This window comes from Dermacentor variabilis, chromosome 6 (assembly GCF_050947875.1).
Source record: "Dermacentor variabilis isolate Ectoservices chromosome 6, ASM5094787v1, whole genome shotgun sequence".
NCBI lineage: Eukaryota > Metazoa > Arthropoda > Arachnida > Ixodida > Ixodidae > Dermacentor > Dermacentor variabilis.
In genome coordinates, this window is record NC_134573.1 from 183,906,177 (window position 1) to 183,932,891 (window position 26,715).

The following is a 26,715-nucleotide window of genomic DNA, read 5'->3' on the forward strand; positions in this document are numbered from 1 at the left end:
AGCTTTAGATAAGTCAAGTAAAATCATGTCAATTTGAGAACGATTATTAATACTAAGAGCAAGGTCATGAGCTACCTCTGTTAGTTGAGTGATGGTTGATAAGCCAGATCGAAAACCATGCTGGTGAGGCGATAGGATGTTTTCACGTTCTAGAAATACTGTCATGTGTTTTAGAATGATGTGTTCTAGTATTTTGCATGAAGTGCTGGTGAGAGATATGGGTCTGAAATTGGCAACATTATTTTTGTCTCCTTTCTTGTGGATCGGTATTATTTTAGCCTTTTTCCAGTCATGTGGTAGATTAGAATTTGCTAGTGATTTACGAAAAATGTGTCCCAGATATCTGCTGCACCACTCAGCATATTTTTTTAGGAATTCGTTTGGAATTTCGTCAGGCCCGATTGATTTCTTAGGGTCAATGTTGAGGAGAAGATTGTGGATTCCGGCGTCCGTTATTATTAACCGATCAAGCACTGACGTACAGGATGGTGGAAGAGGGGGGAGTGTACCATTGTCTTCCGTGAAGACTGATTTGAAGAAATTGTTATATTTGTTTGCCGTTGCACTTTTTTCTTCTTCAGTTAGTTTGGTTGTTGTCTCCTCGGTACTGCGCAGATGTTTCCAGAATCTTTGTGGTTTATCTTTTAGGAAGTTAGCAAGAGTGACACTGTAGTAATATTGTTTCGAATCTTTTAGTTTCTGCTTGAGATGCATAACTGCAGATTTTAACTTCAAGGTTGTAGATGGTTTTGGGTTATCCTTGTTTGCCTTACGAAGCCGATTTGCGCGCCGTTTAGCATGGATGATTTCGCGTGTGATCCATGGATTCTTAAGGTGCTGTTTTTTTTCTTTTGCATAGGAATATAATTAGTTATACAGTGCAGGACAATGTTCTTAAAATGTAGCCACAATGCATCTACATCAGTAGATTCCCGAGATGCTTTTTCTGAAAAGGAATCGAATTCATGCGACAGATAAGTTAGTATGCTGGCGTCATCTGCTTTATGAAAGTTAAAAAAGCTTTTTAGTGTAGACTGGGTAGTAATACAATGATCAAGCTGGAATGTTCACATAGGTATACTGTGATCAGATATTCCTTCAATAATGTCTATTTGTGCTTGACTTGTAGTAAAATGGTTGCTAAGAAATATGAGGTCGAGGATATTTTTCGTTGAGCCTTGAACGCGCGTAGGACGAGTGACAAGTTGATGTAGGTTAAAATTTAGCATTAAGTCTATTAGCACTTCGGAGGCTTCTGACGTATGATGCATTGTGGACCAGTCTATGTCAGCTAGGTTAAAGTCGCCCGCAAGAATAATCCTGGATTGATGGACATGACGCTGCATATATTTTTGTATTGCTTGATTGATGATCGATAGTATTTTGTATATTGATGATTATGATAGTATGTATCGAGTTAGATAATTAATTACAATTACCTAATTAACTCTATGTAACAAAATATTACGGACAGCTACTCCACTGTACTGGAAACAATATGTAGTAGGTTTTCTTCGAGTGATGAACTGCTTCTTTTTAATCTAGGTGCATAATAGTTAATTGGGACACTATTTATGATCTCTGCATGCAAGTGATTTAATTTAGTCGTTAGCTTTGCTTACTTGTAAGAGAAACGATACTGCGACACATAATATTCAGGTACATTTCACACGCCGTTGATAAAAGATTCTGCCGAGGGGGTCGGTAAAGTCCACAAGTTTTCTTTAAGCGTCTAAAATGCACGCAAACCATTTTGAAGCGAGGTGAAGATACAGCAACATATTCATTCTCTAGGCATAAGCTGTCCATACCTTTAGAAATAATTGTCGATTGGCTACCTCCTTCTCTTTACATATATAATAAACTTTGTCCTGTTTATATAGTTAAATATATTGTGTATGTGCACGGTGTTTACAGTGGAGATATAAAACAACGTTGAAATGAGAAAGTATGGATGAAGCAGCCACCGCTGGTACTTCTAATGCGCTCGTTCTCCTATTGTCAGGAAGCAAAGTATGAATTAAAATCCGTGCACGTCCGCGCCAACAATGATGCAGTAAGCTATTAGACACAATAAAATTTTAAGTGAAAAGGTCGAGACAAGTCAAAGGAAACCTCAAATCATGTGGGTGACAGAACTCTGAGAATCACACGTTAGGTGGGAGGGGGGGTAGACTTCAGCCTCGCGGGGAGGGGGCTCTCCTCCCCCCCCTGGAGAACTCCCGAGGTGGCTCAGGCCCCGCAGCGCCCCGTAGTCGGCGCCTATGCCGAAGTGCCCGACGAGTAGACAAGCGCCTACGGGCGACGACGACGACGATTAAGTGCAACGCGCTTCAGGTGCCCGTCGGACGACGACTGCGATATCCCCCCACTGAGTATGAGGTGGAGTTCGTCTACGAACTCGATGAAGAAGTGTAGTGTCACAACCATGGTGCCGCTGGGAAAAGTACTGTCATCGCTCGGCACACAGGTATCATCGAGATTAAAAGCGGTGTCAGCGTGTAAGAACACTCAACGCAATCTACGTGAAACACTACTTTGACGAAAGCTGCGCACAAATTAAACTCAGCTGGGACATCGCAATATGGCCGGTTTGTCGCCTTGAGTTGTTGCAACTTCGTAAGCAGGTAACGTTACACTCAGAAACATAACGTAGCAGCACTAAATCCAACAAAATTTCCCCGTAACACTGAACTCGACGACATAACTAAGCGACTCACTCAGCGACAAATAATGCTCTCGCATTTGTACATCATAAGAATTGCTTAGATGCCCCCATAATTTTTTTATCAATCAAGTTTTCACGTTTCATGGAATTCACGTTGAAACGTGGCCCCATGTTCTGAATGTTCTCTAAGGAACTGCGACTCGAAATTCGTCTAATAAAAAGGGATCAGTGATACCCTATTGTTTTTAGTTCACCAACGATAGAAACGATAAACTGCATCATTCTGCGCTGACCAAAATTATAATCTAGTTAGGTGATGTTACTATGTGAATCTCCTAAATTTTTAAGACGAGACCGCACATTCATTTGCTATTGCTACAAGCAGAAAAGGAAATCTACGAAACACTCTAAATAAAGTTTACACGCTTTGGGTTGTATTTTGCCCCCAAACAGTAATCGTCATCTATCTTGTTCGCATTTCCTTTCTGTAACGCTGCGAGTCCGGTACTTCCTCATGAACGTCATGGAGGGCTTGCGCGTTATTAGCTTGACACAGCATTCTCAACCTGAAAGTAGCGAGCACAGAGTGCTCAATAGAGGAAACGCAAGCAAGGCAGATGACGATTATCGTTTGGGGACAAGATAATAAATAAATAAATAAATAAATAAATAAATAATCTTCAAAGGGTGTAATTTTTTTTTGGAGTGTACGCCGTAAAAGGAATTATGCCCCTCAGTAACATTACCTTGCAACGAAACCGGGAACTCGCACAATTATGCTTTTGAAGGAAACGTAAATAATAGATAAACCTACGTACATTGCGCACATCCAGTTCCACGGCGTCGTGCCCATGACTAGACTATTCGCCAGTGGAAATGTCACACTGAAGTACATGCCACTCACTGTCACTGACAAGCTTGTCGCTTCGCATTACTCAATGCCAGACCCAGGAGATATGTATGCATTTTTCTTTTGTGTCATCTAGCTCAAAGGAAACGAGCAATTTTTTAGTTCCTGTTTTATGATTGCCGTTCGAAGTCCTTGCTTTAATTATGGTAGTATCAAGAGCACGGTATGACTCAGTGGCAGTACATTAGGTAAATTACTCATTCGTGTGTGTTTTTTATACTTTATTTCTACGATGCGGCCGGGATCCGGATCCCGGCAAATTCTCTCTCTCTCTCTCTCTCTCTCTCTCTCTCTCTCTCTCTCTCTCTATATATATATATATATATATATATATATATATATATATATATGACCTAGCGACATGTGACATAATCTTGATCCACATGTCTTTAGTTGGATTCACCCGCCGTGGTTGCTCAGTGGCTATGGTGTTGGGCTGCTGAGCACGAGGTCGCGGGATCGAATCCCGGCCACGGCGGCCGCATTTCGATGGGGGCGAAATGCGAAAACACCCGTGTGCTTAGATTTAGGTGCACGTTAAAGAACCCCAGGTGGTCAAAATTTCCGGAGACCTCCACTACGGCGTGCCTCATAATCAGAAAGTGGTTTTGGCACGTAAAACCCCAAATATTATTATTATTTAGTTGGATTCAATCTTTCCTTCTCAACCACTGGCAGTTTGTTTTCACTAATGGCACAGCCTCGCCGCTTACTAACGTGCTATCTGGTGTACCACAAGGATCCGCCCTCGGATCACTTCTATTTTTAATTTATATTAATGACCTTCCGTCCACCCTATCTTCTGCCAGCCACCTTTTTACTGACGACTGTGTAATTTTCCGTGAAATACGTAACCTCAACGACATTAATAGTCTTTAGACCAATGTGAATTTGGTCTCTAACTGGTGCAAAACTTGGAAAATGGAATTAAATATTAACAAATGTAAGTTCATGTGCGTTTCTCGCTGCCTTAATACTCCCCTTTCTTATTGTCTTAATGGCATTCCTCTTGGTTCCGTCGCATCATATAAATATCTAGGCGTACATATATCACGAAACTTAACATGGAATGCCCATACTGAATACGTTACCAATAACGCTAATCGCATGTTAGGGTATTTACGTCGCAACTTCTCTGCTGCTCCTTCGTCCTTAAAACTCCTACTTTATAAATCACTAATACAACGTAAACTTGAATACGCGTCATCTATATGGGACCCTGGGTATGAAAATCTTGTATCTTCTCTCGAACTTATACAAAATAACTCCGTTCGCTTCATGTTTTCAAATTACAACCGTAGTGCAATTATCACAGCCATGAAAACTAACCTTTCTCTGCCATCTTTAAAATCTCGCCGTAAAATCAGTCGCCTCACTCTATTCCACGAGGTATATCATCACGTCACGCTACATGACGATTTTATTTCACCACCAGAATACATCTCCCATCGCATTGATCATCGTCACAAGGTTGGCATCAAAATTGCAAAACTAAAGCTTGTTTTCAGTCCTACCTTCCCCAGACATCTGTCGAATGGAACCACCTCCCTCCCGATATTGCAGCCATTGAGAGTAATCAACGATTTCATGATTCACTAACAACCTTTGTTTATTTTGGAGAATGTTGAAATTATGTTCTAACAAAATTCACTGTATTGTATTTATTGTCTTTGTAACCTATATTACCCACTCCCCTCTGTAATACCTTTCGCCCTGAGGGTATAATAAATAAATAAATAAATAAATAAATAAATAAATAAATAAATAAATAAATAAATTGGAAGGCCTTCAGGTAACATGTGTAGGTTTATCTCGACCACGTGCTTTCACCCAAAAAGTTCACGTACACCTGACGCCTAAGGCAGAAAGGGTGTTCCACATCCACCGCCAAGGCTTGTGAAGTTGTGTATATATATATATATATATATATATATATATATATATATATATATATATATATATCATGTCCACAGGAGATGCTGCAGGTCTGCCTCCTGCACTAAGGGCACGGCAGTGCGTATGTGTAGCACGAGCCTCGCGCAACGTATAAGTATGGACATGCGAGTATAATCAAGCTCAGTATACACTGTATAGCTCTGCTCAGCATTGAAGTTGTTCACGTCTTGCTACAGTCTGCATCATTATCGATAAATGGAAGATTTATTGGAAAGTGAAAGGTGCTGGGGAGCTTTGAGGGGGGTCCGACTACTAGGAGTGGTTGCAGTACGAGGCGCGTAATCGAAAAGTAGGCAGCGAGGGAACTAACTCTGTTGGCCTGAACGTATTCTTACTACAGGGAACAAGAATGCCACCAGCAGTAAGCGAACAAGTCTGGTATTTTTTTACCACATTTAGAGTGTTTTGTAATACTACCTCTCCGCGATAGGAACGAGGGAAGCCTTTGTTAGATCCAGCGTTTCTGCAAGTGTAATAGCGTTTATAATTGAAACGACTGCTTTCGTCGGCTGATGTTTTTTAAAATATGAGCTTACGCTGATGCAGTAAATGACTTCTCGCATTCCTGTCTCCATCCTTCAAGCCTTACTTTCAGCTCTACCTTTTTTTTAAGCCATCTGCGATGGGGATCAACATTATTGTGAACCCCTTGGCTCTGCGTGATGTTTCCGAACGACGAAACCTTTGGGACATGCCTGACAGGTCTGCTTGCGAAGCATGTGACTGGGATTACACGGTCGTACATATCACCCGTGCATACAGCCTCGGTTTATTCACCAGAGACAGGCGCTCTTTACCAGCTTTTACTAACTTGACAATCAGGCACTTTCTAAGTGGAAGGTCACCGGCTTCGACAAACATGCAGAGAATGTTCCGATTTCTTTTTAGTGCTGCGGTCTTATGTGAAAGTATGTGACCCTATCGCATGCCGGTGGGAACACAATAGCCTTCTTCCATCAACTTTCGTTTCCATCCTGCTATGACATTTCGATTACTCACTTCACGAAGGCTTCGCTGTACTTGTCTCGTGGGATATATGTTTGTAATACAGTTGAATGGGCCTCTACAGTGAATGCATCTGCAACGAAACAACTTGTATAACAACGTGTCCTACGTCAGGAATGCCGATAAGAAGTATACTGGGACAGTTCTTGTTTAATCTATATTTTAGCGACATCGTCAATATTCATCGCTTACTTATTTTATGGGATATGCGCTGATGACACCAGTGTATTTTTCTGCAGTAACAATCCTGACGAATTGATCAGAAAAGCTAACGAAGTGCTTGTCATACTCGAGCGTTGGTCGCAACTAAATGCATCAGAAATTAATGCGGCCAAAACAAATGCGCTCATTTTTCGCCCTGAGGGTAATAGTGTATTGTGCCCTAAATCTTTGACTTATCGCTTTAATGACACAGGAATTGTGTCAGCATTCAAGACCGCTTGTGTTTGGTTTAGAGAAAAGTTGTTCTGGGATGTGCATGTGAGCCACATGCGCTTAGCTGTCTCACGTTTTATTGGTCTCTGATACCGTAATGCTCTCCTCCTCCCGACTAATATAAAATTTATGCTTTTCCAATTTTTGTTTGTCACATGTGAATTACTGCCAACTCGTATGGGGCACTGCCACGTACACATCCTTACAAAAGGTTTACGTCCTTCAAAGGAAAGCTTTGCGCGTCATTTACAACTTAGGGACCATCCTTCCGCGCGGCTCTTCCGAACTGCTGATATTCCAATAGTCTTTAGTATTTATAACCTACGCCTATTTCGTCGATGCAAATGCGAAATAAAGAACATTAACTCAATGCTTAAAGAAATAGCAGAGTTAACCGAATACGCTTCTGTGTATCCTTTACGCCTTATGAAAAAATACGAAACAAGAACAACACGCACAAATTACATAGGCCAAATGTTGAAAATAACTGTGCCCTCTGTATTAAATGTTTTAACACGAAATGATTTTGATATCCAATGTTGTAGGCCTGAACTTCATGCTTCGTTCGTGTGGAGCTGATATCTGGAATCTCAAACAAGAAAATTCTCGTTGATGTAGTGTTTTCCTTCGCTTTTCGCTTTTTTATGATTTTGTACAAACATAATGTATGTTTCTTTCTTTATAGTTATGCTTATGTGCATGTGCCCCGGTTATGTATACCGCCACTGCATGCCGCCGAACAGTAACAGGCTGGGAAGCCTAGTCAAGCTCACTTGAGCTTTATTTCCCGTGCCCTCCACACTGTGAACTGTGAAGCAGCAAATAAATAAATGAATTAATTAATTAATTTATTTATTTATTTATTTATTTATTTATTTATTTATTTATTTATTTATTGATATGTCCGAGCCGAATTCCTATCTTTAATATGTTCTGTAAGTACCTCTATGGCGAACACCACTGCAGCAAGTGTGCCTGAAGGCTCTTAAGAGAAAAAAAGAGACCTTTAAATAGGGACTGGCATACTTAACAATAATAAATTATATATCGCCCAAATAATGAATTGCTTTGCCTAAATCGAGAAAGAATCCTTCGTAAGTTGCCTAAAGGCGAGGCATCCTTTTTAATGAGTGGAAATTGTTGAGCAGAAGATAGCGATGCATTCGATTGCTCAGCAACTGGTGTCTCTGCGCAGCAACCGCCCCTCCCCTGCAGTAGAATAATTTGCGACAGTCAACACTTCCATCCACCTCTCCACCTGCAGACTAAGGAGTTGCTGTCGCTTATATTCGAACAAAAACGATTAGTCAACAATTTGGAAAGCGTTGCGCTTCTGAGGTTTCTTTCGCTCTTCTATATGTTTACTTATAGCCTTTAAGTGGGATACGAGCAATGCGTGCGTGCACGGGGATTCCTAATAGATGTAATTGGTTTATTCTCCTCGCTGTCGTTTTGAATGATTCAATATTTAAATCGTTGCAGAGACGGCCATTTCCCTCGAAATATCTGATTACGTTGTACTAAATTAATAAATCCGAGCGCAAGAATGTTCTCGACAGGGTTGAGTTCGGCTTGATTCATCATCATCATCAGCCTAGTTACGCCCACTGCAGGGCAAAGGCCTCTCCCATACTTCTCCGACCACCCCGGTCATGTACTAATTGTGGCCATGTTGTCCTTGCAAACGTCTTAATGTCATCCGCCCACCTAACTTTCTGCCACCCCCTGCTGCGCTTCCCTTCCCTTGGAATCCAGTCCGTAACCCTTAATGACCATCGCTTATCTTCCCTCCTCATTACATGTCCGGCCCATGCCCATTTCTTTTTCTTGATTTCAACTAAGATGTCATTTACCCACGTTTGTTGTCTCACCCAATCTGCTCTTTTCTTATCCCTTAACGTTACACCCATCATTCTTCTTTCCATAGCTCGTTGCGTCGTCCTCAATTTCAGCAGAACCCTTTTCGTAAGCCTCCAGGTTTCTGCCCCATATGTGAGTACTGGTAACACACAGCTGTTATACACTTTCCTTTTGAGGGATAGTGGCAACCTGCTGTTCATGATTTGAGAATGCCTGCCAAACGCACCCCAGCCCATTCTTATTCTTCTGGTTATTTCAGTCTCATGATCCGGACCCGTGGTCACTACCTGCCCTAAGTAGATGTATTCCCTTACCACTTCCAGTGCCTCGCTACCTATCGTAAACTGCTGTTCTCTTCCGAGACTGTTAAACATTACTTTAGTTTTCTGCAGATTAATTTTCAGACCCACCCTTCTGCTTTGCCTCTCCAGGTCAGTGAGCATGCATTGCAATTGGTCTCCTGAGTTACTAAGCAAGGCAATATCATCAGCGAATCGCAAGTTGCTAAGGTATTCTCCATCAACTTTTATCCCCGATTCTTCCCACTCCAGGTCTCTGAATACCTCCTGTAAACATGCTGTGAATAGCATTGGAGAGATCGTATCTCCCTGTCTGACGCCTTTCTTTACTGGGATTTTGTTGCTTTCTTTGTGGAGGACTACGGTGGCTGTGGAGCCGCTATAGATATCTTCCAGTATTTTTACATATGGCTCATCTACACCCTGATTCCGTAATGCCTCCATGACTACTCAGGTTTCGACTGAATCAAACGCTTTCTCGTAATCAATGAAAGCTATATGTAAGGGTTGGTTATATTCTGCACATTTCTCTATCACTTGATTGATAGTGTGAATATGGTCTATTGTTGAGTAGCCTTTACGGAATCCTGCCTGGTCCTTTGGTTGACAGAAGTCTAAGGTGTTCCTGATTCTATTTGCGATTACCTTAGTAAATACTTTGTAGGCAACGGACAATAAGCTGATCGGTCTATAATTTTTCAAGTCTTTGGCGTCCCCTTTCTTAAGGATTAGGATTATGTTAGCGTTCTTCCAAGATTCCGGTAAGCTCGAGGTTATGAGGCATTGCGTATACAGGGTGGCCAGTTTCTCTAGAACAATCTGACCACCATCCTTCAACAAATCTGCTGTTACCTGATCCTCCCCAGCTGCCTTCCCCTTTTGCATAGCTCCTAAGGCTTTCTTTACTTCTTCTGGTGTTACCTGTGGGATTTCGAATTCCTCTAGGCTATTCTCTCTTCCACTATCGTCGTGGGTGCCACTGGTACTGTATAAATCTCTATAGAACTCCTCAGCCACTTGAACTATCTCATCCATATTAGTAACGATGTTGCCGGCTTTGTCTCTTAACGCACACATCTGGTTCTTGCCTATTCCTAGTTTCTTCTTCACTGTTTTTAGGCTTCCTCCGTTCCTGAGAGCCTGTTCAATTCTATCCATATTATAGTTCCTGATGTCCGCAGTCTTACGCTTGTCGATTAGCTTAGAAAGTTCTGCCAGTTCTATTCTAGCTGTAGGGTTAGAGGCATTCATACATTGGCGTTTCTTGATCAGATCTTTCGTCTCCTGCGATAGCTTACTGGTTTCCTGTCTAACGGCGTTACCACCGACTTCTATTGCGCACTCCTTAATGATGCCCATGAGATTGTCGTTCATTGCTTCAACACTAAGGTCCTCTTCCTGAGTTAAAGCCGAATACCTGTTCTGTAGCTTGATCCGGAATTCCTCTAGTTTCCCCCTTACCGCTAACTCATTGATTGGCTTCTTGTGTACCAGTTTCTTCCGTTCCCTCCTCAAGTCTAGGCTAATTCGAGTTCTTACCATCCTGTGGTAACTGCAGCGTACCTTGCCGAGCACGTCTACATCTTGTATGATGCCAGGGTTCGCGCAGAGTATGAAGTCGATTTCATTTCTAGTCTCACCAATCGGGCTCCTCCACGTCCACTTTCGGCTAACCCGCTTGCGGAAAAAGGTATTCATTATCCGCATATTATTCTGTTCTGCAAACTCTACTAATAACTCTCCTCTGCTATTCCTAGAGCCTATGCCATATTCCCCCACTGACTTGTCTCCAGCCTGCTGCTTGCCTACCCTGGCATTGAAGTCGCCCATCAGTGTAGTGTATTTTGTTTTGACTTTACCCATCGCCGATTCCACGTCTTCATAAAAGCTTTCGACTTCCTGGTCATCATGACTGCCTGTAGGGGCATAGACTTGTACCACCCTCAATTGGTACCTCTTATTAAGTTTCACAACAAGACCTGCCACCCTCTCGTTAATGCTATAGAATTCCTGTATGTTACCAGCTATTTCCTTATTAATCAGGAATCCGACTCCTGGTTCTCGTCTCTCCGCTAAGCCCCGGTAGCACAGTACGTGCCCGATTTTTAGCACTGTATATGCTTCTTTTGTCCTCCTAACCTCACTGAGCCCTATTATATCCCATTTACTACCCTCTAATTCCTCCAATAACACTGCTAGACTCGCCTCACTAGATAACGTTCTAACGTTAAACGTTGCCAGGTTCAGATTCCAATGGCGGCCTGTCCGGAGCAAGCGCACTTCCCGCTAAATACAGCCTTTACGGCTTTGGTCCGGAGAAGCGTCAAACTACTCCAATCTGTTTTTGTTCCAAATCCGCCATTAGCCATCCGTGATAGATCAAAATGTCTCTGGCTCCACCCTACATTGCAACAAAAACAGATTGAAATAGTTTTACGTTATCTGCGTCCTGGCAGCGGAATAGGGCTGTCACACCTAGACGCTGCACCACCCTCGTAATAAACACAGGCTTGCGATAAACAAAAATTCCACTGAAGTGCGCTTGCTTGATTCATCAGAAAAAACTACTCGCTGCACTTCCTTTTTCACCTGTTTTTACTTTGCGTTCGGCAGTTTGACCCTGCCAGCCACGATGTGCACAGATGGCCCGACGATGTCGTGTGTCTCGTCAGATCCTGCACTCACAGCTACAGGAACTGTCTGCCACCTGGCTACAGAGATACGACAAGGGAACATCGTTAACCGTTACCGGACGTGTTTTTTATTGTGCATTTTACTTCCCGTGGACCGCTTCGTGTGGAGACTGCGCTGGACAAGGCGGATGTTGCGTGCAGCTGTGTTCAGGGCATCATCATGACTTTTGCACAGCACTGAGCGCGTGTGACTAGCGTGCGCAGGCCCAGCTTTTCCTACAACTGCTCCGTAAGATTTAAGCGTGTGTCTCCAATATCGGATGGCGAACAGCAGCCGAGTTTTGCGCCACATAACATATATTGTTCTTTGCACCACAGGCATAGTGCGTAGTCTCGGTGCCAAATTTTACGATGTAAATACCAATGGGAGATTCATACGGGTTGATCATTTCCAAGTCTTGTAGAATTAAAAAAAATCGCCTGCGGGAGATAACATTATACTTGTCCTTGAGCTGGATCTTTAGAAGAGGCGGACATTACTACCACGAGAAATAGAAACACATAAGCAACTAATTAACAAAATTCACGAATTACTTTTTTAATTAATTACTTTACGGCACGTATTACAATTTACTAATTGTAGCCGGTGGGCTCGTAAGACGTATACATTCGAAATGAATTTTCAGGATGATACCACTTTCGAAATAATATTTCACAAAGTGTGGGCTGATATACATGGACATTCCAGGTAGTGCTTCAATGCATAAAAGAGCGTTTTGGTAAAAAGAGTAAATGATAGAACAGCGCATTTTTACGGCGACTTTGATAGTGCATATCTCCAACCTGGCGTCATTCTGGATATTCATTCTAAGTGGACAGGCCTTGCACACTCACCGGCTACAATTCGTAACATGGAATACGTGCCACAAGCTAATTAATTAAGACGTTAATTAGTGAAATTTCCCTAAATAGTTTGATGTGCGTTTCTATGTATCGTGCTAGTGATGACCGGCTCTTAGAATAATCCAGCTCAAGGACAAGAATTATGCCGTCTGCTACAGCTGTTCTTTAAGAATTCAATAAAACTTAAAAATGATCGCCCTGTATAGACCTTTTCATCGGGCGAGGAGGAAAGGGCGCGCGGCGAGCCTTTCTCCTCTCTGGTCTGCGCGATCCAGCGCGGCGCTGCTTGAAAGTATTGTTGTCGCATGCCGCGGAACGATTTCGAGATGTTTCAGATCGTACTTTGTGAAATTTTCGCAATGTCCGTTCATATAAAGTCTTTAGGGAAGCTTTTCCGTGCATCTGTAACTGCAGTACGCTGAAATACCTCTTGGGGGCGCAAACATGTGAGGCGCATTATCAACCGCGCTGCGTGTATGTGTTGTGAACCATTTTGCGCATATCGGTTTTAATTCAACGAAGAAAAACGGCGTCTCTGTACTACCAGCATGAAACGGTAACTCTGCTCACTATCTGATCGCTTGGCGTAGGGACTAAAACATAAGAGCGCATGCTCGTGTACAGACAACACAAGGCAACCACGAAACATTAAGCGGCAGTCGCTATCAAATATTTGTGATACACCGGCATCGTCCTGACGCATGTCAAGTCTAGTAGCCTTGAAATCACTATATGTCTACGCTAGCCTAGTGCATGAGGCCGATGGCGCTGCTCAACACATCGCTCACTGCAGTTGGAGAACCGGCGTGATATATTAATAAGCTATGTGCGTCGGCATTACCTCCTTCCCTTGTAACGCCATAATACCCGAGATGGATCGCATAAAAATAATGCGATGGCTATTTTTGAGAACAAAATTTCCATAATACGTGTGAGTGCGTCGTAAAGAACGGGACGAACACAACCGACAAGAAATTTCGGTTATCATCCTCTTTATCGAAAAAGAAAGAGAACACAGGCTAACATCGCAGTACGACTTCGCATAGTCACGCCGCACAATGTTTATAGATCTATAAACGTTGATGCCGCATGCTTGGACCATGCGGTATATAGAACAAAGATATCTGTAAATCCAGCACCTACCACTGCCCATGGGATGCTCGCGCAGTTCGTGAATGGTCGCTTTGCTGGACAAGTAGAGTTCACACTGTAAGTTATGCTGTTATTACTAACCAAGACTATTTTATTCACGGATAGAAACCTCATCCACCGAACCAAGTAGTCACGCAACGTAATCTGCAGCTAACAGTTTGAGCGCTTGTCAAAGTATACCAGCCCAGCCCATATCGCAGCAGAATGGTACCCACCCTGTTACGATCGTCGCGTATGTTTCATGGCTCCTAAACCACAGCATGGAACTAGAGGATAATACTGCAATAAGGTCACATTAGGGAGTGGAACTTTCAGAAATACACAATTGATCTGCGAGGCTGATTGTAGGCTCAAAATTATGCGTGCACACATCGCGCTCCGTGCCCCATCTGCCTGAATGCCAGCAGAAAGTCTGGCCATACCGACTTAAGCCACTTCAGTTAGTCTCACAGAATAGTTTACCACGTAGAAGACGCCAGGTCATACTAAATAGACCGCACGAGCGTGAAACCAAACGCCAGAAACTATCGCCGAGCTTATACCTGCCATGCGAAACGGAGCGCTCGCCCAAGCCAGCATGCCTACTGCCCATAGATGGCGCCACTGCGTAGCAATATGGTTTTAGGCATTAGTAAGAGGCGATTAGAGGATTGATGGAAGAAAAGTAGGGAAACGACCAAAGACGGAGACGTACAAAAGCACAGTTCGCACTAGGGGATCAGAAAATTTGGGTGTGGTAGTTCATAGTGTTTTTTTTTTCCTTTTTTTATTGTTTAACCTAGGTAGGACATTAGGCAGTATAATAGCAAGAGCTTGGTGGTGCAACCCACGGCCCCGTTCCAAAGGGGACGCTCATAACTTCCATCCATCCATCCATCCATGAAAAAATGGTTTATAGAATGATCGAAGTAGTGGGACATTATAAAAGCCGCGACCATTAGGGGTTCCAGATTGGAAGCGGAACCCAGAATTGCTCCCTCTGCCATTAACCAACACGTCGAGTTCACAACCTTATCCGAGAAAGCCTTTACGCTTACTAGTGTATTTATAAAATACTTTGTGAACTGTAATGTAGAGGCTTTTTATCACACTTTCGGCGACATTTTTGGTCTGTCTTAAACTGAGTACATATTAAACCATTTCATGAGGCAAATATTGCGGTACCGTGGCTGCACTCGGGCACAGGTTCAAAAAGCAAAGCGGTCATTACTGTAGTTTCTGAATTAGACTGGGCTCAGCGGCCAACTGCAGGTGGGATGAGAAGCTCCCCTGTATCGCGTTGTCTGTGCTTCCCTCCCTCCCTCCACCCCTTTATTTTAGCCAGCTAGCCTGGCACCGCTACAATTACCACCAAGATCAAATGTATCAGAAATTCTGGGACTAGTGTGGCAAATAAGTGTGCGAAATTAAGGGCTTGTGAATGAAATACAGCCTTCGGAAAAAAAAAATTAGCAAGTGCTGAAAAGCGTTATATGACCATTTTACATTGATTCCATGTCCCGAAGAAACTGGATGTTACACCAACTTATTACTTAATGAAATAAAGGGCGGATTGTTGATGATCTGTAGGCAAAATTAAAATGGGGGGGGGGGCTGTAATTGCTGAATTTGCAATAAATTGCATGCGCACGAGTTCTGAATCGTTATGAATGTGTTTTACGAGTGGCGCAACTTTTAGCCCGCTGATCTGGCCTAACTACAAATAACATCAAAATCACGCTTACGAACAACAAGGGCACCAGTATGGCCAATCAGAATGCGAAGTTAAATGCGAGTGGATTAATTAGATCCTTTGTAGAAAGTTGCTCACTCAACTCATCCTAAGTGTCATACAGAATTTGCCCGCAATGTTTCACATAGCTCTAAAGAAAATGTGCCTGACATCGAGTTCACATTAGGTATAAATGGGATGCATGTTAGATGCATTGTTTTGTGAAATTGTACCGTTCCCAGCTTGATCGAGAACTTCAGAAATAATTACAGAACACGGTTTTGTTTTGTTGATATTTTTGTGCATTACACAAGTGTTGACGTACATTTCCCTGGCGCTGTCGGTGAACTGAACGGGTACCTTGTTTATATTTAGTGAAATTAAGGGTCTAGCTACGGGTCACGTGTAGGCGAAGTTCAAAGCGGATCGTTTAGTTGTGGTCCTTGCAATGAAGTATTCGAACGCTTCGCAGCTTTACAAGTGCGTTTTACAAGCGGTGCAGGATTTAGCCTGTGGCCCTTGCATATTAACAAATGCCACCGAGATTTAGTTTAGCGAAAGTGTGTAGGGACCGCTGGCGAAAATTTGTGCTAAGAAGAAGCTTTAGCTCGGGTGCTCCTATATAAGTACGTGTAAAAGCAGAATTCGTTTTTCTCGGCAACCATTGCACTAAACTTGACGATATTTGTTGAATTTGAAAGAAAAACTTAAAATCCAATGATTTTCGGTTTCAAAATTTTTATTTAGGACCTAAATTTTTTACTAAATTTAGAAAAAATCGCAAATACTTAGAAAACTACATTATCAAGTTTAGAACTCCGTAGCTCAGCAATTAAATATGATATCACAATTCTCTGAATTGCATCTCATAGTACATCTAAAGCAGACAAAATTGATATGTTACACATGAATCTGAAGAAATTTAGTATTGTGTAAATACAGCTTTTGCAGAACCCTCCTGCGCACCTTAACAAATTCGCGTGATATATAAATTGACATATCAAATTTGCCCGCTTCGAATGGTCTAATGGATGCCGTTTACAGAACCCCGATGTCTGTCCCTGACGGAGAGCTATTAATTTGTAAATGTCGTGTTTTTATTTTTTCGAATTTAGAAAATCCTTTCAACAAAATTGAGGCCCTAAATCAATATTCTGCTTTGAACAGTCAGTAGAATTTAACTTTCTCTCTCAAATGCAGCACATTTATTTAAAACAGCTCAAGGGGATATCTCAGAAAAACATTTTTGCACTTTGCATTTATTTGATTAGAACGCGTTGGAGTTTGGTCTGAGCTATAGAGCTTCCTCTTAAGGTGAATGTATGTAGATCACATACAGCGTTTGTAAAAATAAAGATCCCTTTAACTACCGGTCAAAGATATTAAAAGACCATCTTTTTTTCAGTGTTTTCCAGTATCACGCAGTTATAAAAAAATGCTGTTGTACAACCATCTTATATTTGGTTTAAATCGAAGGAATCGTATTTTTAATGTGTGGCGAAACTTAAGCGTTCCTAGCTTAATTAGGAGCCTCGTAAATAATTACTGAATGGTTGTCTTTTTTCTAATTTCTTGCGCTACGCAAGGTTCGTAGTATGTTTTCTGCTGTGTCTTCGGTGAGCTAAACAAGGCTCCTTGCCTATGTTTGGGTATTGAGTGAGTTAGTGCAAAACTTTATTAGCTCTAGATTCGCTGGTCTTCTGCGGTCTTCAGATGGCTCCGTCCATCTTCTAGCAAAACGGCCGGTTGCCCTTAGTCCAGGGCTCCGCTGGATGCTACTGCCAGTTGTGCTCGGCGAATCGGACCTTCTTGGTCGACCTGGCGATCGCTGGAGAGCACTCCCTCCCATTGCTCCGCGCTCGGGTTTGGTATAACGAGTACCACGTCTATCTTCTGGCATGCCCACGTTATGTGATACAGCGTGGATGTTTCGTGGCGCCAGGGGCATTTCTCATTGTATTGTGTAGGATAAATTTTGCTGAGTACGTTCAGGTTCCCATAAGAGCCCGTTTGTAGCTGCCTCCACGCGACAGAGTCCTCTCTGCTAAAGGGAGTTGTGCGGTGGTGGATACCGCTTTCTGCAACCCTTGTAGTAATTTAGTATCGCCGAATAGTCTTGGGGTACAGGTTCGGTCTCCTCGAGGTCACCTACGTTGGATGCTCGGTAATAAGCGTACCCTCGAGCTATCCTGTCCGCCTCTTGGTTCCCTGCCACTCCCGTGTGTCCCGGCGTCCATACTATCGTATGCCTAACTCGTTCTTCTGTTTGTCGTTGTGTTATGTGGTCTCCGGAGCGAAGTATGCGGAGCGCTCCGTGCCCTATTCTGCCGCGTAGGTAGTGGCGGCACGCCGTTTGTGAGTCTGTAAGGATTGTTAGAGACCGTTTAGACCGATATCGTTCCGCTTAAGGGTAATTCATCGGTGATGCTTAGAAGTCGACATTCTGTGGGGTAGTTACGGCCTTAGTAGTAATTACGTATGCGAACAGTCCAGAGCGTTACTATTTTCTTTTACGAAGGGCACTCAATTTGTCCCGATGCCACGAGAGACTATACAGACCACCGAGATGAGATTCAGCGAAAAGGTGAGGAACGCTAGCAAACCTGGATGCGAAGCGGAATGCATGTAGATCAAATACAAAGTTCGGTAAAAATACCTTATTAATTTCTTCGAAGGCATTAAAAGTGGCCAATCTTTCAAACAGGCGAATCATGTACGGACAACGTTTTAGTGTGCGTGGTTTAAATTAAGCTAATTGAATATTTTCATGTGATTTCACGAAATGAACGGCTTTCCCGGAAATGGGATTAGGATTCTGTACGAGCCTGCTGTATTTTTGTTTACACCGCCGATCAAATGCACTCCCTGCGCCCAACCACGCCTCATCTTATTTATCTGGCGCTCGCGACGTTATAAGAAGTGCTAATAAGTGTTTAGCCTTACCCAGAAAAAAAGAACGCGCTAGGAAGGTGTAACTGCGGCAAGATTTTACATATTTCTCCAGGTAGTCAATTTACTTGCGACATCTGTCCTGCTGTTTCTTATGTCGCTGCAAATAAAACTCTTCCGCTTGCTGCTGTAACAACTCACTTGTAATATTAGTTGCCTCCTGAACACTCCCAAATCGTTGTCATTTGAGCCATTTTTTGAGATTGGGAAAGTATGATAATCAAAAGGATCCAGATCGGGCAAGTAGGGTAAACAGGGCATCACTGAAAAGCCTAAGGAGGTCACTTTTTGTCATTTTTTTACCCGCAGTGTGTGAAGATGCATTGTTGTTATGCAACCAGATGTCATTTTTTAAGAGCTTTCTTCAACGCTTTTTGATGTTTTGTCTTCGTAACTAAAGCAGAGTAATATTCTGAATTATTGGTCAAACCCTGTTGGAGGTAGTCCACCTGTAGAACTCCCTTCTTAACCTCGCATTCCCCGGAAAAAGAAAGAGAAAACTTTTAGTTTGCATATGTACCGATCTTTGCATACGGAACTTCTTCGTCATGGAGAAACCGACATACTTACACTCCGGTACCTACTGTTATTTTGTGTTGTGATCATAGCAGTTGGTCCGCGTCTCATCACCAGTTACCAGTTTATTCAGGAAATGTGACCCATTTCTTGCAAAATAAAAGGCTGCATAGCAGCCCACGATGTCTGCACACATTTCATTTGTTGTTCAGTTTTCAAATGTCTTTGTATTCATTTTGCTGCAAGCTTTCCCATTTCTAAGTCATCAAGAGGCACCACCTCTCCCGCGGAATATTTCCAGATATGGACGAATCCTCTTAGCGTACATTCGATGGTCATCCATGAACGTGTCATGAATGGCTTTCATATTTGCCAGCATAGAGTCAGAAACAGGCCTTCCAATGGTTTTATCGCTTTCAACAACGCAACGACCAGTTTTAAAATTGACAACGCAATGTTTACCGGTGGCATATAAAGGGCCACTCTCGTTCAAAGTTTGTGACATATCGTCTTGAATTTCCTTCGCACCTTTTTTTTTTTTTTGAGAAGCAGGCCCACTTGACTGTGGTCCTGTGCTCTTTCACACTGAACATTTCTGGAGGTGCTGCCATGTTCAATTTAGACTTAAAGAATAATAATAAGCTTAGAAGATAGGTAGCTGATTTTCGCACCGCTGAGTATAAGCGAATTCGTCAACATACCTTGTAATTAAGAGCAATCTAGCTCAGTTCTTTCTGGTTAACGCTAAATAGTTACGAACAACCGTTCATATCCAGCCCACTCCACTGCCATGGGATACTATCCCGAACATTAGAGTCCTACCCATACCTCAAAATATGAATGGGTACATTTACCAAGACAGACGACAAGCTCCTGGTTATAATTTAGCCACACCTCACCATCACACCTACTACGTCAACGCTACTCACAGCTCGAAGAAAAAAAAAACTAGTACAGTCCTTCAGGGACCAAGACGTCAGACAACGTGCAGTCACGAAACAGTACCGTCTCCTACAGGCACAGAGCTCGAGGTAACTACAAAAGCTATTTGCCTGCACACTGTTACGGCTGGCGTCTAGCACCTCGTGCAGAAAGGACTTTCACCCACCATGCCTCGTCGAAATGAAGCGTGACTTCTCCTGTTACGGTTGGCGTGTAGCACCTCGTGCAGAAAGGACTTTCACTCACCATGCCTCGTCGAAATGAAGTGTGACTTCCTAATCTGCCGTGGTCATCTCAAGTGCCTGCCGGTCTGGCGGAAGCCCCGCAGTGTTTACAGGCCTCTTTTGTGCGTGTGTGCGACTTTAGAGGGACCCTTTTTTCGAACTGTCAAGCACTACAGGGGAACTTCCGCGAACCAGCAACGCCCAAAAGAGAAGGACAAGCGTCTGCAATTCCCGGACCTGAGGCTTGGTATAACCGGAGGCGGACGCCCTCCTCCTTGCAGCAGACTCGGTATAACCGGAGGAGGAGGAGCCCTCTTTCCGTGAATCAGACTCTGTGCCGGTCAAGTGATGTCGACGGAAGCAAGATCCCTCCCACGATTGTAGAGAGCCTATTTAAGGGGCTCTGAAATGTACTTTTTGAGATCACTTCATTCTCTTCTCTTCAATTTTCGCCAACCTTTGAATAAACCGTGCAAGTTTCGCACTAGAAATCGTCTCGTCCTTGCGCGGTCGCCATGGTCTACCGGATGCCTGCAGCCCGCCGACAATGCCACGCTACCCAATAGTAACGTCGGCCGAGCTTCGAATAGGCAGGTGTCGCTACAACTCGGCAGCAGTACGATACGCTACCCTGCTGTACGCAACAACAACAAGAAGATTGACATTATCGCAATTCGTTCAGATAGCCAGGGAGTATTACGTGCCTTAAAAATGCACTCGCAGAAATACATGCACAAACACCTTAGATCCGGATCATGAGACTGAAATTATCAGAAGAATAAGAATGGGCTGGGGTGCGTTTTGCAGGCATTCTCAGATCATGAATAGCAGGTTGCCATTATCCCTCAAGAGAAAAGTGTATAACAGCTGTGTCTTACCAGTACTCACGTACGGGGCAGAAACCTGGAGGCTTACGAAAAGGGTTCTACTTAAATTGAGGACAACGCAACGAGCTATGGAAAGAAGAATGATAGGTGTAACGTCAAGGGATAAGAAAAGAGCAGATTGTGTGAGGGAACAAACGCGAGTTAATGACATCTTAGTTGAAATCAAGAAAAAGAAATGGGCATGGACAGGACATGTAACGAGGAGGGAAGATAACCGATGGTCATTAAGAGTTACGAACTGGATTCCAAGGGAAGGGAAGCGTAGCAGGGGGCGGCAGAAAGTTAGGCGGGCGGATTAGATTAAGTAGTTTGCAGGGACAACATGGCCATGATTAGTACACAACCGGGGTAGTTGGAGAAGTATGGGAGAGGCCTTTCTCCTGCAGTGGGCGTGACCAGGATGATGATGATGATGATGATGATGATGATGATGAAACAATGGTTGAAGGACTCTGGTGTTGTTCCTCCAGCACAGCGAAGAGGCGAACAAACATCCGAACGATGTTGAGGACACGTCGAGATCTGAACACGGAATACCTGAATGTTCGTAAGAATTATGTGCACTTTAGCTTGTCCACGGGCGGCCATGTAGTCACAACTTGCTGCCTGTATTCTAACACACACTACTACTAGTTGGTCCCCTGCCGATAAAAGGCAAGTTGTAAATTGGCAAGTAATATCCGTTAGGCGCTCACTAATGGCCGTCTTATCTGCTCTTACAGAACTAACACATTACCAAGGGGAGTATGGTAGCATGATTCAAAGACGGGACAAGAGAAGACACAAAGGGACACACACAGCGCTAACTTCCAACACTGTTTATTGTCGAAAACCAGGTCGTACTTATACACTAAGACCACATGAGTCACAGGCACGTGAACAGATTAAAAATCAGAGCGATACATTTTGTGATATGCTAAGCATGCGCAAAAATTTCAGTTCTTTTTCAGAGAGAGCCAATGATGGTTTGCTGATACATGAATCCCCTAGGGCATCAATCTGCTCGGCTTCTATTATAAGTCTAGTGAGTTCGCACTTGTTTCTACCGGTAATGATTGTTGATTCGAAGAGAGGGGAGCACTTATGTTGCTTACAATCAAGGGAGAGAAACCCATCTGATACAAGTTTGTCGACTTTATTTTTGTGTTCGCGCAGTCTATCATTAATGCATCTGCCCGACTGTCCGACGTAATACTTCCCGCACGATAAGGGTATACGATATATAATTGAAGTCTTACATTCTCTGAACTTCTTCCTATGCTTAACTTGGCAGCTAGGGGCACTTTCTTTCTTTTCTGGTCTTGTTTTCCTGCACAGGCTGATTAGTTTGATGGGTGCTGAAAAAACCACATCAGTGTTACCTCGGCGGGCAATTTTCTTTAGGTTGTGCGACAACCGGTGGATATAAGGTATCACTGTTGGTCTTTTTTTCTCTCGGTTACTATCTCTTTCCGCTCGTTCAGCAGTCCCTGATTGCTGCACTTGCCGAAGTATTCCCTCTGCAACTGATGTCAGTACATGATTGGGATAGCCTGCTTCATGTAGCCGCATGGCTTGTTGTAACACCAGTCACCTGGTGTTACAGTCCCCGGACAAATAAATCGTTCTTGTCATATCATTCAGCCCATTCTAAACTGGTAAAAAGAGGAATTGCGAAAATGTTTTTCACTAACGCACTAACTAAATCATGCCATCATTGCACTGACGAAGCCTTCACACAACAAGCCATGCGGCTACATGAAGCAGGCTATCCCTATCATGTACTGACATCAGTTGCAGAGGGAGTACTTCGGCAAGTGCAGCAATCAGGGACTGCTGAACGAGCGGAAAGAGATAGTAACCGAGAGAAAAAAAAAGACCAACAGTGAATCCTTATATCCACCGGTTGTCGCACAACCTAAAGAAAATTTGCCCGCCGAGGTAACACTGATGTGGTTTTTTCAGCACCCAACAAACTAATCAGCCTGCGCAAGAAAACAAGACCAGAAAAGAAAGAAAGTGCCCCTAGCTGCCAAGTTAAGCATAGGAAGAAGTTCAGAGAATGTAAGACTTCAATTATATATCGTATACCCTTATCGTGCGGGAAGTATTACGTCGGACAGTCGGGCAGATGCATTAATGATAGACTGCGCGAACACAAAAATAAAGTCGACAAACTTGTATCAGATGGGTTTCTCTCCCTTGATTGTAAGCAACATAAGTGCTCCCCTCTCTTCGAATCAACAATCATTACCGGTAGAAACAAGTGCGAACTCACTAGACTTATAATAGAAGCCGAGCAGATTGACGCCCTAGGGGATTCATGTATCAGCAAACCATCATTGGCTCTCTCTGAAAAAGAACTGAAATTTTTGCGCATGGCTTAGCATATCACAAAATGTATCGCTCTGATTGTTAATCTGTTCACGTGCCTGTGACTCATGTGGTCTGAGTGTATAAGTACGACCTGGTTTTCGACAATAAACAGTGTTGGAAGTTAGCGCTGTGTGTGTCCATTTGTGTCTTCTCTTGTCCCGTCTTTGAATCGCGCTACCATACTCCCCTTGAAGATGCATTACCAACAAGCCCACATTGCAACCCTCGTAACACATTATACATCGGCTGAAAATGCAACGCATGTACTTTGGCTGCATTGTTGGCATTCCTCAAGTAAGGCAATGCCTAACAAGCAACCATTCATCATTTAATGCGCAGATGATAGATAGCGGCCTCCCCGATTCTACGCAGAGAAGAAACTGAGACCGCCTCGTTGAGAGCAGTGTAGTGAAAACGCTATAATAGTCCCGTTCGGTCAACCTGGCTATCTTTTCCTTCATTCTTGTTTCTCTCGAAATAGAACACAGGAAGAGAGAAATGACAACTCTGTCTTCTTATTCACTCGCGTCATTACCTTACTCTTGCCCGACCGCGTTACATTTTGTTGAACTTTGTATTCTCGTTGCGTCATTAACACTTTTATATGCGTAGCCAGTGATATTAGAGTGCCCAGGTAGCCACTGAAATGCAACGTCGTGGCCTCTGTCCACTGCTTGAAAGTAGCGTGATCGTATCACTGCTATAATCGCGGAGAACTTTCTGTGGCTATAAGGAAAACCTACGGAGGCTAAGTGCGCACGAGAGCGCTTCTGAAAAGAGACCCTCGTTTTAATCCACGTTAGTTTAGGCTGGAGAAGAAAAAACATAGACACCTTATTAGCAACAGTTCAATAAGACACAATGCACCACTGAGTGTAAAGTTTTACTTATTTTGCGGCTTTTCCCTTTTGCGTCTAGGGCAATGCGAAACCGTCGCACGTGGAAGCTGCGTCGATTCAGCGTTTGTTCTGAGCAACCAAAAGCACTGTCAAACGCTGTCGGACTACTAGGTGCGGTAACACATGTGCAGCAGCCACCCGCCCGTAGCTTTCCCTTCATAGCCACAGAAAGTTGTCCGCGAGTATACCAATTGTTCATCTGGTTTGCATGTGTGTTGAATGTGCCGACAAGGCTGCATGTGAGGCATATGGAGAATGTGATGGAAATCTTGATACCGTTGTCGAGAACGGATGCAGCGCGGCACCTCAGCGGTCATAACCATATTATCCCTATAACAAAATCAAATACACCGGAGTTCACCAATAGGCGCCTATATGCGATGGACCCGCATATGAAATTACAACTTTTACCTGGTTATAACTGACAGGAAGGAACGCTACTGTGCCGCTTGCGATTACGAGTTTCTTTCACAAACGCCAACTCATTCTTAAATGGAATGGCGGGTAGTTACAATTGCAGCACATCTGATGTTCAGGAAACCGCCAAACATATCTTATGTGACTACCCCACATACGAGGATGAGAAAAATGCCCTTCGGACAGCTTTGGGGAACTGGATGACAGGCCCTTTATAGAGGCATGTTGGGCCCGTGGCCTCGTGCGTCTGCTATGTGCAGGCAAAAAAGGTGCTTCTGCATTTTCCAAATGCATCAGCCTGGATGACCTCCTTTGCCTAACTTGTATATGTAACTGTGCAAAGTGTGAACTTCTCTCTCACTTCTCTTCTTTGAATCCGCTTTCCCCTTTCCCCAGTGCTGGGTGGCCTACCGGGCACAACCAGGTTAACCTCCTTGCCCTTCCCTTATGACTTCTCTCCACCTCTTTTTATTTGCATAGAATAACACATAATTTTCGTCATTTTCTGCAAGCATTTCAGTCATTAGCGTTAGTTCGCGTAACATTTACTTACCATTTGTGGAACTTAATACCAATTTCTGCATAAGCTTGGGATCCGCCAATTAATTTTTTAATCAAAGAGAGTCCGCAGCATTACAGATGGGATAGCTACCCAGTTAGACGTGACAGCGAGAACAATTAATAATAATATAAGAAGGAAATTCCAACAGAATGCAGCTCACGAGGAATGTCGATATTAAAGCGATTAGCATTGAACCACTGTAGTGACACAAGGCACTGTATAGGGCAAAATTTGTATGCAGCCGAGGTCCTTTCTCGCGCTTCCCACTGCACGCGCAGCGCCATCCAGCTGCGCCGCCACTGAGTCCGCGCGTGGCGCAGGTTCGATTCCGCCAAGCACGGCAGAATTTCTAAATGTTTCTTTTGTCATTCAAGTACGCCGCATACACAGGGGCACTTGCTCCATTACTCAAGTTGACTTCCATGTGATTCATCGAAGAACAACATATACCTGGCGGCAATTCCGGCACATACCTAGTGGCCCAAGTTGGTGTCATTGAAGAGCGACGCAAACGAAGTGCCAGATGCTCGGTGCTACGAGTTGGCATTAAAAAGGTTCATGGGACAGCGGCACAAACCCAGTCTCCAAAATTGGGCCGACGGTTGGTTTCAAACCCTGTTCCATCATCAGGCTCATGTTGACTCATGTTGACTGTAAAATGGTTAGAGCTGAATAGGGGGTCAGGCCCCAGGAAGTGCGATAAGTGCGCTAAAAATGGTAATCGCCTTAACATGTCACAACTTTAGCAAGGGCGACTAGAAAGGAAGTTGGAGAAAACACTTCAGATTGATACGCTTTCTTAAAGGGTCATATAGACAAATAAAAGAATGCAGCGCGCATCGTATACAAGATCAACATAAGCCACGGTACAAAAAACATCACCTATTGCTGCGCGTAGCAGTGCAGTGCGCTTTAACGCTGTTCACACACGCACACACACGTGCACACACACACACGCACACATATATATCTTGTTGTGCTGCTTGCACGGTGACTGTCACAGCTATGTATACTTTTCTTTCAGAGTGGCACAGACGTCGCTTTCAGAAATTCTTACCGTTTTCCTCGCTGTAGTGAAGACACGCACGTCCAGTCAGCCAATTCGCCGCGTACTATGCACCACGAATTCTATTTCGCACGACAGGAGGCCTTTCATTTCTCTTTCGTAGAGGATACGTACGTGGGCTGCAGCAAGTATGATGCAGCCATTATCCGGTTTCGTAAATAATTTCCGCTTGATTGCGACAGGAAGCAACCAACGTTCAACGTTCCCGTATTCGGCAAGTGTTCTAACACGCGCAGATGCAAGGGTGTACACGCGTCATATATTTTGCATTTCTAAATATGTGTAGCATTTTCGATGTTTGATATTGCCTCAACTCCCGAACACTTAAGTTCCGAACATTTAGTGTGCTCGGAGAAAAGAGTGTTC

At 43.5% G+C, this 26,715-nt stretch overlaps 1 protein-coding gene across 1 annotated transcript in view; it reads right to left on the reverse strand.

Annotated features, from left to right (window-relative positions):
• Positions 1–26,430, reverse strand: part of LOC142584461 (MFS-type transporter SLC18B1-like) — a 137,046-nt gene extending 110,616 nt beyond the window's left edge. Inside the window, exon 1 of the mRNA XM_075694606.1 lies at positions 26,341–26,430. The gene's annotated coding sequence lies outside the window, so the exon portion shown is untranslated. The remainder of the gene's footprint in view (positions 1–26,340) is intronic.
• Positions 26,431–26,715: the final 285 nt, after the last annotated feature.